At 35.7% G+C, this 12,554-nt stretch overlaps 1 long non-coding RNA gene and 1 pseudogene across 5 annotated transcripts; both read right to left on the reverse strand.

The window, feature by feature from the left end:
• Window positions 1–90: 90 nt before the first annotated feature.
• LOC113340661 lies at window positions 91–3,059 on the reverse strand (annotated as a pseudogene).
• Window positions 3,060–3,863: 804 nt separating this feature from the next.
• On the reverse strand, window positions 3,864–8,818 carry LOC113340499. Of its 5 annotated transcripts, none has more exons than XR_003355514.1 (7): window positions 8,080–8,813; window positions 7,772–7,890; window positions 7,276–7,532; window positions 5,870–6,006; window positions 5,432–5,575; window positions 4,384–4,533; window positions 3,864–4,227 (listed from the first exon to the last, which is right to left on the reverse strand). It is a non-coding gene; the product is annotated as an uncharacterized LOC113340499 (long non-coding RNA). The 5 variants fall into 5 exon arrangements; XR_003355513.1 differs by having other exon boundaries at window positions 7,276–7,492; window positions 8,080–8,810; XR_003355515.1 differs by having other exon boundaries at window positions 5,432–5,674; window positions 7,276–7,492; window positions 7,772–8,818.
• Window positions 8,819–12,554: the final 3,736 nt, after the last annotated feature.

Below are 12,554 nucleotides of genomic sequence, written 5' to 3' on the forward strand. Positions count from 1 at the left end.
CACTTGTCCACAGAAGGGCGACACACTACTGACGAGTCACACACTGTGTTACTAACAGTGTGTATAATAATTACAAGATTGTTACCGGGGTTAACAATTTGATTCGGGTGTACCGAAATTTATAATTCAAGTAAGAATATAAAACCCTAAACATGATGATCAACAATATATACAATACTTGCTATACTTGACAAAAATACTTTTACAAAACGATTTTTGAAGAATGCAACAGAACTAATGGTTGCTCACTTTGATATGAAGGTATATGTTGGATTTTATGCCAATCTTCTCCTCTTTCTCTTACAACCCTGTCTTTGATGGTTGGCATATGTGAATTAATTCTCAACTTTTCTAGCGTAGTGATGAACCTCAATCCTTCGGGAAGCATTCTCAGTTCCGGTAAGACATTTAAATGCAACTCCTTCAGACGTGGCATCCCACCTTGCTCAACTGTCCATGTCTTTAGTCGATCAAATCCAAATATGATTAAAACTTGGAGTTGAGGAAAACCTTTTGCAGAACATACCATTTCCTCCCCTGTGTATGTTCTATGCATGACTAATGACTTGAGCTTTGGAAGATATCGAAGAGTTTTCATCGGGTCTTCATTCAACATGTTCTCATCCAATGTTAACTTGCTGAGATTCGGTGGGTATTTCTGGAGGTTAAGAACATCGAGTTTACCATTCAACTGCAGTCGGTAAAGGTTATGGCAACAAGTGAGTGAATCAAATATTTTGTTGTCAAAATTATCGGTGCTTTCAAGACGCAAAACTCTAATGGGGTTCTGATACTGGTCATCAGAGGATGAACTCTTCTTGTCAGCAATTTCATGTATAAGAACATCAGTTTGCGTTCGGGAGATATTCTTCACACTCAAATTTCGTAGTTTTGACAGCTTCCCAAGACAACCTTTTCTTATCCATTTCCCAGCCTTTACATTACTGAGAATTTGAAGGTTTATCAAATTCTCGATTTGAAAACTATCGGTGACTTCACCGAATCCTATCTCTAGGTGTCTTAATTGTACACAATTTGTTACCGTGTCGGGTACTAACCCTCTAAAAGGTAACTTTAAGGTCTGTAAATTTCGTAAGTTACCTATGGATGACGGAATTGGAATGTCCAATTGACCCTTTCCTAATGCTAAATACCTCAAGTGAACTAATTTGGTAACTTCTTGTGTTATATTTGTGCTAAAGTTTCTAGCATTTTCAAGATCTAAAACTCGAAGTAGTTTTATGTTTTGGTACTTTAATGGCGTTAGAGGATTACCCCGTGGGTTGTTGACAAGAAGAGTACGAAGTGCGCAAGTTGAATTATTGAAATAAAGGTCGTCATACCTTTTCGCCTGATCATTAAGATGGATAGCATACCTCCGCAGCCTTCTACATGTATCAGTCCTCGAAGAATTTAACCTTATGCCATCAGTGTGGTGGTCATTATAAACATCACCGAAGTTCATCTGCTTCGCCTTTAACAAACAGAGATCCCGCATTAGATCATGCATCCGACATGCTTTTTTCCTCCATGGATTAGTATCTTTGTCGGGTTGAATCATACACCTTTGAATCAACTCTGCATAATATTGGTGCTTCCCTATGTCCTCCAGTGTTACTAGTGCATCTTCTTTCATATGTGATATGAAGCCCTCGGCAATCCACAGTTGGACCAGTTTTTTTCTTGGAATTGCATAGTCTTCTGGGAAAAGACCTAAGTAAAGAAAGCATGGCTTCAAATGAACAGGCAGATCATTGTAGCTTAATTCGAGTATACCCATGATACCTCCATTTTTTCCTTTATTAACGATTGAGTTGATGTTTCTATTGACATATTCCCATTCCTTTATCTCTGCCCTCTTTGTTGCTAGTATCCCTCCAAGAACACAAATAGCCAAGGGTAGACCTCTACATTTACGCACCATATCCTTTCCTAATTTCTGCAGATTTGTGGGGTAGCAAGTAGCATCTCTCATATTCTTGGGAAATGCTTTCTTACAGAGTAGTTCCCAGCCGTCTTCATCATTTAAAAGTTGAGGTTCGAGTTGCAGGCTCCCTGGATCTGCTTGTGAAGCTACCTCTTTGTTTCGAGTGGTTATCAATACTTCACTTCCTCTCTTCCCATTGCAGGACTTAGCGTATTCCAGTCTTCGAAACTCCACAAATCATCCAAGACTAAGAAGTATCGCTTATCTTGGAGGTACCGGTACAACTTCTCGACGAGATCTCTCATGTTCAGTTCTTTGATCTTGCTCAACTCATTGTCACTTAGATTCATCGATGTCTTTATTAATTGTGATAAAGAATCTCCCGGGTTAAACTGTTGAGATATAGAACTCCAAGCATGACAATCAAACCGACTCATAACAATATCATCTTTGTATATCTTCTTGGCTAAAGTGGTTTTGCCCAGACCACCAACACCAACGATAGATACCACACAACGACGTTCATTATCTTTCACCAGTTCAGTCAGAAACGTCTTTGTATGCTCCTCCAAGCCGATAATGTCATGATCATCCTCAGCATGTGGATAGTGATTCCTCAGCTGTTGTTGTATCATTTGGCTCGCTACAGAACTTGAAGCTTCGTTGTCGCGTAAATTGTCTATTCCATATGTGACTCGAGTATCAGAGGTAACTTTGAGTCTAGACTGGATAGCTTTGATATCCTTCCCAACTCTATGAAGATGTTTCAAATTCTTGACCATCAATGACTTCCTAGTAATAAGATTAAGGACTCCACCAGATTTAGAAGGCGCATCAATCTTGAGTATGAAGGTGTCGATGACATCCTCTGCATCATAAGCGATATTTCTGATTTCTGCCACCCAATTGCGAACTCGCTCATCTCCTTGTTGTTGCTTTGCATCTGCATCTTTTAAGAAGCACCGCATTCTTCTCAGTTCGTCATGCAACTCTTGAACTTGGTCGCGCACATCGAGTAAGAAAAGTGTTTTGCTAATAAGTGCATCGCCCAATTTCTCCACGGCAAATGAAACTACAGCGTCTACCATTTTTTTTTTTAACTCATTTAAGGTGATGAACAATGAGAAGTAGTTTGAATAAGTGTTGTAGTTAATCTATCTTTAGGAACTGATTTATAGAGTATGAGATTAAACCGAAGAGATGGCTCTGAATTCATTGGACAGTACGGCAACAGAGACCAAATTGGGCAGGTTGGTAATTATAACCCCGGCAAACGACTTGACTTAATTGTATGAGAGAACTCTGAATTTATATGGTCAAAAATGGCAACTCATTTCGTTACCTTTGAATATTCGAATGGATAATAATTTAAGACTATCAGTTGACGACCCTGCCTTGGATAGCACTATGACATTGATACCTGGGACCAAAGGATTAATATGGTTCACCAGCTGCAAATTTGATGTTATGCTGTCGGCTATGGTATGGGGAGGATGGTAACCACAAAATTCATATTCCATTTGAATATGGTGTCCAGTCCACATCTGTGCAATTCTATCTTAGCTTAGCAGGGCATTTTGGAAACATTGAAAAATACGGTGTAGTATAAATTCCATTTTTGAAGTCTGCATTTCTAGAAGAATGAAGAACATAGTTTCGGAACTTGGTGTTCTTTTTATTTTCCTAATTGTTAAAAAAAATATAATTGAAATATTATAAACCCGTTAAACCGAACAAATAAAGAGGGGAGGAATGCGCATCCAAGGGCGCACAAAGTTGCTCTTAGTGCTAGTATCATCCTTTAGTAGCATCATAAGGGTTCAGAGCAACATAACTGCAGCAATACGTGCAGAATACGTGCCGAGAAACATAACTGCAGCATAATTGCCTGCAACTCTGTCAAAGGGTCCCTTTCCAAACCTATCACAACCAGATGAAACAGCTAATTGGCCACTTCAACCGCGCGTCGTATTATAAAACAATGATACAACTTTGATCCTTAACTGGGACCAAAATGACTGTAAAAGGAAAAAATGGAAGAATTGAAGATACAAGTTCTTCGTTTCTGGCGCAATTCTTGTCAGCTTTGTAATACTTCTCAGTAAGGCATAAGATGACACAAACAACAACAAACAAAGGAGCATCCAAGTTGGAACCTTCTTGTCTAGAAAAAAAAAAAAAAGAAAAGAAAAGAACCTCCTTGGTTTTGGGGTAGAGTAAAGCCAGCATCATGTGTCTTCAACCTCCAAATTCACAGCATTCATGCTTCCTGACTGAAATTCTCATGCTCAGATCCATATCTGATGAAATGAAACGATATGATTCATGATTGTCATATTCCAGCAGACACATTATTAAAGGGAACAAACAATTCATATGAATATTGACGTTTTCAGTTCATTGGCCAACACAATCAATTAAGAAATATGCATTTCTTCTTGTCAGCTTTGTAATACCTCGGAGTAAGGCATAAGATGATAACCTCAAACAACAACAAACAAGGAGCATCGGAATTGGTACGGTCTTATACCATCTTCTCATCCTCTGTATTATTAAGGTTCCCGCTTTCATGGTAGAATGGATTTACCAATATTCTTTTGCTAAGCCTACATAGATTATAATTACAAGTTAGATCTTATACTGGTGGTTCCAAGAATGAGGTGCGACCACAACTTGGATGATCCAGTTCAACTGAACAACTACTCTGGATCCCAAAACAAAATAGAAATACGGGAAAAGATGAATTCCCTGTTACCTGAACATTAATCAAGTCGTTTTTACCAAACATAAACAAATAAAGATATGTTAGAGCATACTAGCATAGGATTGGTAATGGTATTTTATATGGAAAGTTTTAGTATATTGATTTTACAAGTATTTGTTCTTGAATACCAAGTTATGGTATCACTATGTATGAACAGAAATTCTCATGCTGCCATATCTAATGACGTAAGAAAATACTTCTTTTGCTCCAACAGACAATATTACAGGGAACAAACAATTCATGCGAACATTGACATTTTCATTTCTTTGGCCAGCAGAAACAATTACAATATATGCATTTATTTTGGTCATGGTTTGCACATCCAAAAAGGTTGTTAGACAACAAGTACCCCAGGGAGTATCGATGGATATAATAGGAATATCAGTGTATAGCATCGTCTCATCCTCGGTATCACTCAGGTTCCTGCTTTCATGGTAGAATGAGTTTCTCAACAGGCTCAATGTTTTGATTCTTAAACTTAGTTTTCTAATACTTTTTTGCTTAGCCAGTAGATTACAGTTAAAAACTAGACCTTATACTAGTGGTTCCAAGAATACAGTGGTTTCTTTCCGCAGGCATCCACAACTGATGATCCAGTTCAAGTGTCAACTACTCTTCATCCTAAACAAGTATATGTGAAAATATGAAAATTCCCAACACCAGAACATAGACGAATAAAGATCAAAAAAATCAAGTCATTGGAATTTAGTACAGCATCAGTGAAAATGAACAAGTATTACCTTGATTGTTTCATGTTTTCAAACCAGCAATCATCTTAGCATCTTCAGCAACTCTGGTTTCATGCAGCTTCTTTATTTTGGGAACCTAGATTTGTCACCGCCAATTATTTTGGAGGATGCAGCTTCAGGTTTTTCATCCCTTAACTTCAAGGAAGACAAATGGCAGTCAAATAAAGCATTTGTCAAATCCGAGAATGCAAAATCGACAGCTAATATAACTCGAAGATACTCATGTAGTGTGTCCTGTAAAACAGGTAAGTAAAATGGATGCATAATGTATTGAAAAAAAAAATGAAAATCACACAGCGTATTTGTATTGACAATGCAAAAATTTAAGTAGACTGTAAAAAAAAAATAAAACTCATATAATTTCAATTCACAAATACTAAATTCTTGTGGTTCCCTTTTCTTTATGACAATTTTTAGTACTACCAGTACCTTCATGATTCTTTCAGCTCTTTCAAGAGTTTGAACAGCCTGAGAAGCTGATGATGGATAACCTGGATAGTGCACCACAAATTCCTCATTATTTGGTAAAATCCCAGAGGTAGTTCCATCTCTTACAACTCCCATTACTGTACATTACAGAAAATCGTAAATGGCAATGAATGTCAATTTCCACCATAAATAAGATTTTCCAACCATTTCAACACCTAATTTTCACAAAGTACAGATTTTACAAATTCAACTGATAATTAATGCTTCTGCAGGTTAAAATCATTTACAACCGACTTCAGCAAAAAACTAGAGGCAGTATGTTAATGTTAGGGTAGAACTAGTCATAAGCCCATGGGTAGAACTCAACTCTAAAACCGGTCTATAAGTTGAGGGATCCCATTGACTTATAAACTACCCAATTAATCCCCATCTAACCAATGTGGGACTAAGGTCCCAACACAGTAGTACACCGAGGTTGGGAGATATGTTGGTTGAAAAGAATTGACCTCTGGAAAGGAGTTAAAAACTGATGATGATATACAGAAGTATGGTTACCTATAAGTATAAAGACACAGAAGCAGCAGTTTCCAGTACAGAAGGCCTTTCCAAATACATTTCCAATAGATGTGATCTCCCAATGTGGTTTTTAAGAGCTATTCAAGGGAAACTGTGTATCCATTTTCACAGATCATAATAGACTTTCTGTTGGCTTACATGTACACGGACATTCAGATTGTATCACAATTTAGTATGAGAATGATCTTTCCGAATTTCAATTAATATATATATATATATATACCCAAGCCTTCAACCTCCATATTTACAGCATGCATTTTAACTTATAATATCATGCTCAGAGCTATATCTAATAAAACGACATGGTAATTGTCATACTGCAACAGGGAACAAACAATTTATGTGAACAGTGACGTTTTCATTTCATTTGGCAACACAAACAATTACGATATACGCATTTATTTTAGTGATGGTTTGCACATCCAAGAAAGTGGTTAGACAGCGAGTTCCCAGGGTTTATAGTGGGATTGTCAGTTTATAGCATCTTGTCTTCTTCGGTATTACTAAGGTTCGTGATTCACACACATGATTTACTAACATATTTTGCTTAGCAAATAGATTACAATTAGAAGTTAGACCATATACTAGTTGTTCCAAGGGTGGTTTCTTCTCCCTAGCATCCAAAACTTAGACGATCCAGCTCAAGTGATCAACTAATCTTGATCCAAAACCAAAATAGAAATACGTGAAAAAATGAATTCCCACTACCAGAAATTTAATCCAGTCATTAATTTTCACCAAGCATAAACAAATAAAGATGAAAAAACCAAGGTATTGGTATTTGCCATTTAAAACAGCATCAGAGAAAATTAGAACAAATGAACTGGTACCTTGATTCTTTCATATTCTCTGACAGCAGCCACATTAGCATCTTCAGCAACTCATATGATTCTTACAGCTTCTCTACTATGCGGGACCTAGATTTGTCACCACCACATATTTTGGAGGATGCAGCTTCAAGTATTTCAGCCCTTAACTTCAAGGAAGCAGTTCAGAAATGACTGTCAATGAAGCATTTGTTTGATCTGAGAATGCACTGTCTAGTATCTACAGTTGACATAATTTGAAGATAGTCATGTAGTGTGTCCTACATTTAAATACCAAATCAGGGACTAAGAAAAGTCGATATATTAACCACATAAGGATTAGTGAAAAACAGGTAAATAAAACGGAAGCATATGCCACATTTGACAAATCAAACTCACACAACATTTTTGTATACAATGCAAAAAAATAATTAAACAGCATCACATAAACAGACCAAATTTCATTGGGACAGACGGCCTAGATCACATAAACAAGAAAGAAGAATTGAGGAAAACTTACTGGTTCAAGAGGCTTTTTTAATCTCTTGTTGGAAGTAACCATCGTCGAGTTTGAAAAGCTGCAGTGCAGTTTGACATTTCCAAGGGAAAACTCGAAATGGACACAGATCTTCCCGTTTCCTAAAAGGGAAAAGAATTACCGTGATGTTAATAAGATAAGAAAAAGCAGGACAGAAGACTGAAGTTTCGACTTTATAGTGCAGTGCAGTTACAACCAACCAATTAAACAAGAGTTTAACAGATGAAAATATTTATAAACCAAAACAAAATCCTGTAGATAAAAACAGCTTATGGCAAAAGAGTTATTACAATTGGCTATAAGTGTGCCCAACGCTCCACTACATTATACATGTATCATTCTAAAGGTTACCAAATCTTCATGAATCATAACATGCAACGAGTTGTCCGACACAAACTCCACAAAAAAACTTCAAAGAAGTCCTCTCATCCTTTTTCGACAGCATGAGAATTTGATATAAAAATGCACAGAGAAACAAACTAGGTTGAAATTGCCAAGTAAAGGCACATTTTCCTTGAGAATTTTCCCAACACAATGTAACCCAATAGAATTAAATTTCCATTCAAAGCACATCCCAATATATTTCCAACTCCCTATTTGTAAATAGAAAACTCCTCCCTGAAAATGAATCAAAAGTGCAACCTAGACATTGTTTGTATTGTGATCTCAAAATTAAATTAAATTCGATAAAAGCAAAAATGGAATTAGAAATCAAATGAAACAGCATGCATCACCGTGGTCAGCTTACCAGTTTACCTCTTCTTCGTCCTTATCTCTTTAGAATTCTGAAGAGAGGATTAAGGATGAAGAAGAGAAAAATTGGTAAACAAAAACAAAAAAAAAAAAACAACAATCTAATTGTAAATCAACATATACTTGGATAGAAACCTAAAAACCCCTTGGCTCTAATAGAACCAAAATCGAAACGAAACCCTGATTCAATCATCATCCTTCTCACTCTCACCCTCAATCAATCAGGAGGAGAATGTAAATGAAACCCCCAATTTTTCACACAGAACAAACAAACAAATGATATAGTCTTCCATACGGGCCCGGTTTAAGCCTTACCTTTGAACGATTTTTGAGGGACGATTGTTTTTTTTTTGAGGAGACCATCGTTTTATTAAGCCACCTTCCCTATAGTTATACGGAGTGTCCTAAAACATTGAAATAACTAACCTATCCTTAACCTAATTTAATTTAAAACCAATCTAATAACCACCTATATATATATATATAACCATCACCTCCCACCGTCGTCGATTACCACCACCACCACCTCCGATTACCACCACCACCAATTACCACCACCACTGCCGATTACCACCACCACCACCTCCGATTATCATCACCTCCGATTACCACCACCACCAACCACCACAACCATTGTATATATATATAGCTTAATTTAAAACATTAACAAAGATATTCTCACAAACCCATTACTTGTCATTCGTTTTTGGTTGAATAAATGAGAAGTAATCATTAAAATGAGTTGAAAATGGAAGTTGCAGAGAGGTTTAATGGAGGGTTTTTTTTTCAGAGAAAAGTTCGGTTATCAAGAATTAATTTTTTCTTAACCAAACTCAGAGTTCGGTTGATTCGCAAAAAAAATACTTTTAACCGAACTCCTTGTATTAGAACAACACAAGTCCATAAGTTCGGTTCCTTCGCAAGATAAGGATATCACCGAACTTTAGTTTACGAAAATAATGAGAAGTCCACAAGTTCGGTTCGTTCGCAAAAATGTTAAGTTTTCTTTGTAACCGAACTCTATCTTTGAAACTTCGTAACCGAACTCTACCTAATTCGCCAAGAAATAAATTTCATAGTAACCGAACGTTTGCCTAATTGCATATATGCATATATAAGCCCTGTTCGGTTGATTCGCAAAATATGTTGAAGTTTGCGAACCAACCGAACTTCTAACACTAGGTTACTTTTAACCTGCACTTCGGTTGGGAACTTGGTTGCGTTGAAGTTTGCGAACTAACCGAACACACAAGATGTACCCAAATAAATTGTTAAGTTCAAAGTTCGGTTACCTACCATTTTATCCTAGGTAACCGAACATTACACTGTACGACCAAAACCTCCATTAACGAGCGAGTTCGGTAACCTGCGTGTTTGGAAAACGTAACCGAACTACACTTTCAGGTGTGTTCGGTTACATGTTCTTGACATATGGTAACCGAACTGGCCCAAATCTACATAAAAAATTTCATTTTTTTTGAAAGTTTGGAGCAATTCAACCAACATTATCTAAGTTTGAAGCATACCTGGGTACCCAAATACCCTTCCTCCGGTTGTGGTTGGTAAAATACATCGTTTTTCATGTTTTCCTTCTTCATCTTCTCTAACTTTACTCTCTCAATAATTCTACTTCTTTAAAAAAAAACCATCTGAGTTTTTAATCACACTAACTATCTTTAACTTAATCATCTCACTAATCATTACACTAACTATTATTAACACTAACTAATCATCACCCAAAATTAATCAGGAGGGTAATTTAGCTATTAATATAAATATCTCGATAAGGGGTGATCTAGATTTACTTCTAATGTCTTTACCCAAAAAACAACCATGGTCCCCAAAAAATCGTTCTTACCTTTTAAGGTCAGTCGTGGTCCTATATATTTTGAGTTCTTTAGAGGGCTTGGCCTAGGGTTGAATTCCACGGATTTTGACTGGCTCATTTGTTTTTTTTTTGTTTTTTTTTGTCGGTAGGCGTCTGATCCTCCTTAGGCTGGTTCATATGGGCATAGCAAACTGGTCAGTTTAACAGTTTTGCACCCACTATGGAGCTGGCAAACAAGCAAACTGGCCTGGCTAAGTGGCAAATTTGCCACTTACCCAGGCCAGGTCAAGTTTCCACCGAACGGTCGAGTCTCGCCCGTTCGGTGTAGTGTATATCTCCCAGTGTAATCTCCACCTCTCCCGGTGTAGTCTCCACTCCACCGCTAGATAATTTGTTTTTTTTACTTCTTCTCTCCTACTTTTTAGTTATTATAACAAATTTTTCTTATACAAGAGTCCCACAAAATATTATATAATCCTTAAAATTTAATAAATACCTCACCAAACACAAACAACTAAATTTTTTATTGATAAGGGTCCCACAAAACACAATATACTACTTTAATAGAATTTGTCAGTTTTACCATAATGAGGAAACTAGTTTGCCATGCCACATGGCATGGAAAAACAACTTTTATACCTCTCACCATAGAAACCGGCCTTATACTAATGGATTGAATGTGGGTGTGAAGTTCAAAAAAAATTTGAACATCCGCTAAAAGTATCGTTTATTCTCTTCGTGTATATTTATTTGTCCACTAATGTTGATATTAGTTCAACTACTAGCATATAAGTTTTCTGGTATTACATATTATATCAAAATAAAATTAGAAATGTTATTATTAGATAAAATTTGATGATTATCTTTGATAGTACTTGATCGGGGATGAGTTTCTTTACTAGTATTTAACGGGTGAATAAAGGAAACATTAATAAAAGTATGTAGTATATCCTTTCTTTTTCAAAAAATAAATAAAAGTATGTAGTATGTTTTTGAGTTAATATTAAAAATCATGATAATGATAATGGAATCTTTAGTCATTTTTTATGAATTTTATCTTATATATTTTAGGCTATTCTTAAATATAGCCCACACATAATCCAAAAAATTTAAGTTAAAATGAAAATCCAAACACGTCTTAATTTGTAATAGCAATTAAACTTAAAATTATTCTTCTTAATCAAAATCAAAATACACCCTAACTTTTCTTTTAATCAAACTTCATCATATTTCTAATTAGTTATAGTTGTACTTTTATGTATAATTCTCGTATACAATTATCAACCCTAATTCTTACTTTTTCCCAAAAACAAAATAAATCATAATTCTCTCTAAAAGGATATTCTTTTTTCTTAATCATGATAAAATATTAACATTAATAAGAGTGTGTATTCTAATTGTTCCATTCAAAAACGCAACAACATCAATCAGAATGGAATTAGCTTAGGGTTTAATTCTTTTCCAATGACCATTTTCCTAAAACTCCATAAAAGAAATTCTTTGAGATGTTTTTTTTCTCAATCATGATTGCACCAAATTTGATTGAGGATATTGATTATTCTTCAAAAGCATTAATCATGTCAAACAATTATGAAAAATTAGATAATTTTATTTATTTATTTAGGGATTTAATGATCATCTTAACATTCTGGGCTATGTATAATAATCATGTATAATTTTGTGGGTTGTGTGTAATGATTTTAAAGGTATGTTTGATTAGATAAAACACTTATTTTAAATGAGTTATGGTTAATAAAACCATGGACTATATTTAAGAGAAGCCATATTTTAAATATTAATGATAGAAGAAATCTATTGGATCACCCGTATCCAACTCGTCGGATACGGATGCAGATGTCGAAAAATGTGGCATAAAAAGCCCAACCAGCTTCGTTTTTTTATTAGCCAAACTTTGGATTCAATCCTAAATGCTCACCCCTAGCAGTTTTTATGGCTCAACAACCACAAGCAATCGCATAAAAGACGCCCATGTACTTCAGTACCTAACAAATGCAGGATCAGCAGCAGCAGCAACTAATGCCATGAGGATAATTTAGCAATATAAAGGTTGAAGGCTTCCATTTAGCAATGAATAACAACAAAAAAGTTAAAATCTACCGATTAAAATGGAAGGCTTCCATTAGCCAGTTCCGTTTATTTTTTGTTAATCAGTGCAAGCTTTCA

Source organism: Papaver somniferum, unplaced genomic scaffold (assembly GCF_003573695.1).
Source record: "Papaver somniferum cultivar HN1 unplaced genomic scaffold, ASM357369v1 unplaced-scaffold_22, whole genome shotgun sequence".
In the NCBI taxonomy this organism is placed as follows: Eukaryota; Viridiplantae; Streptophyta; class Magnoliopsida; order Ranunculales; family Papaveraceae; genus Papaver; species Papaver somniferum.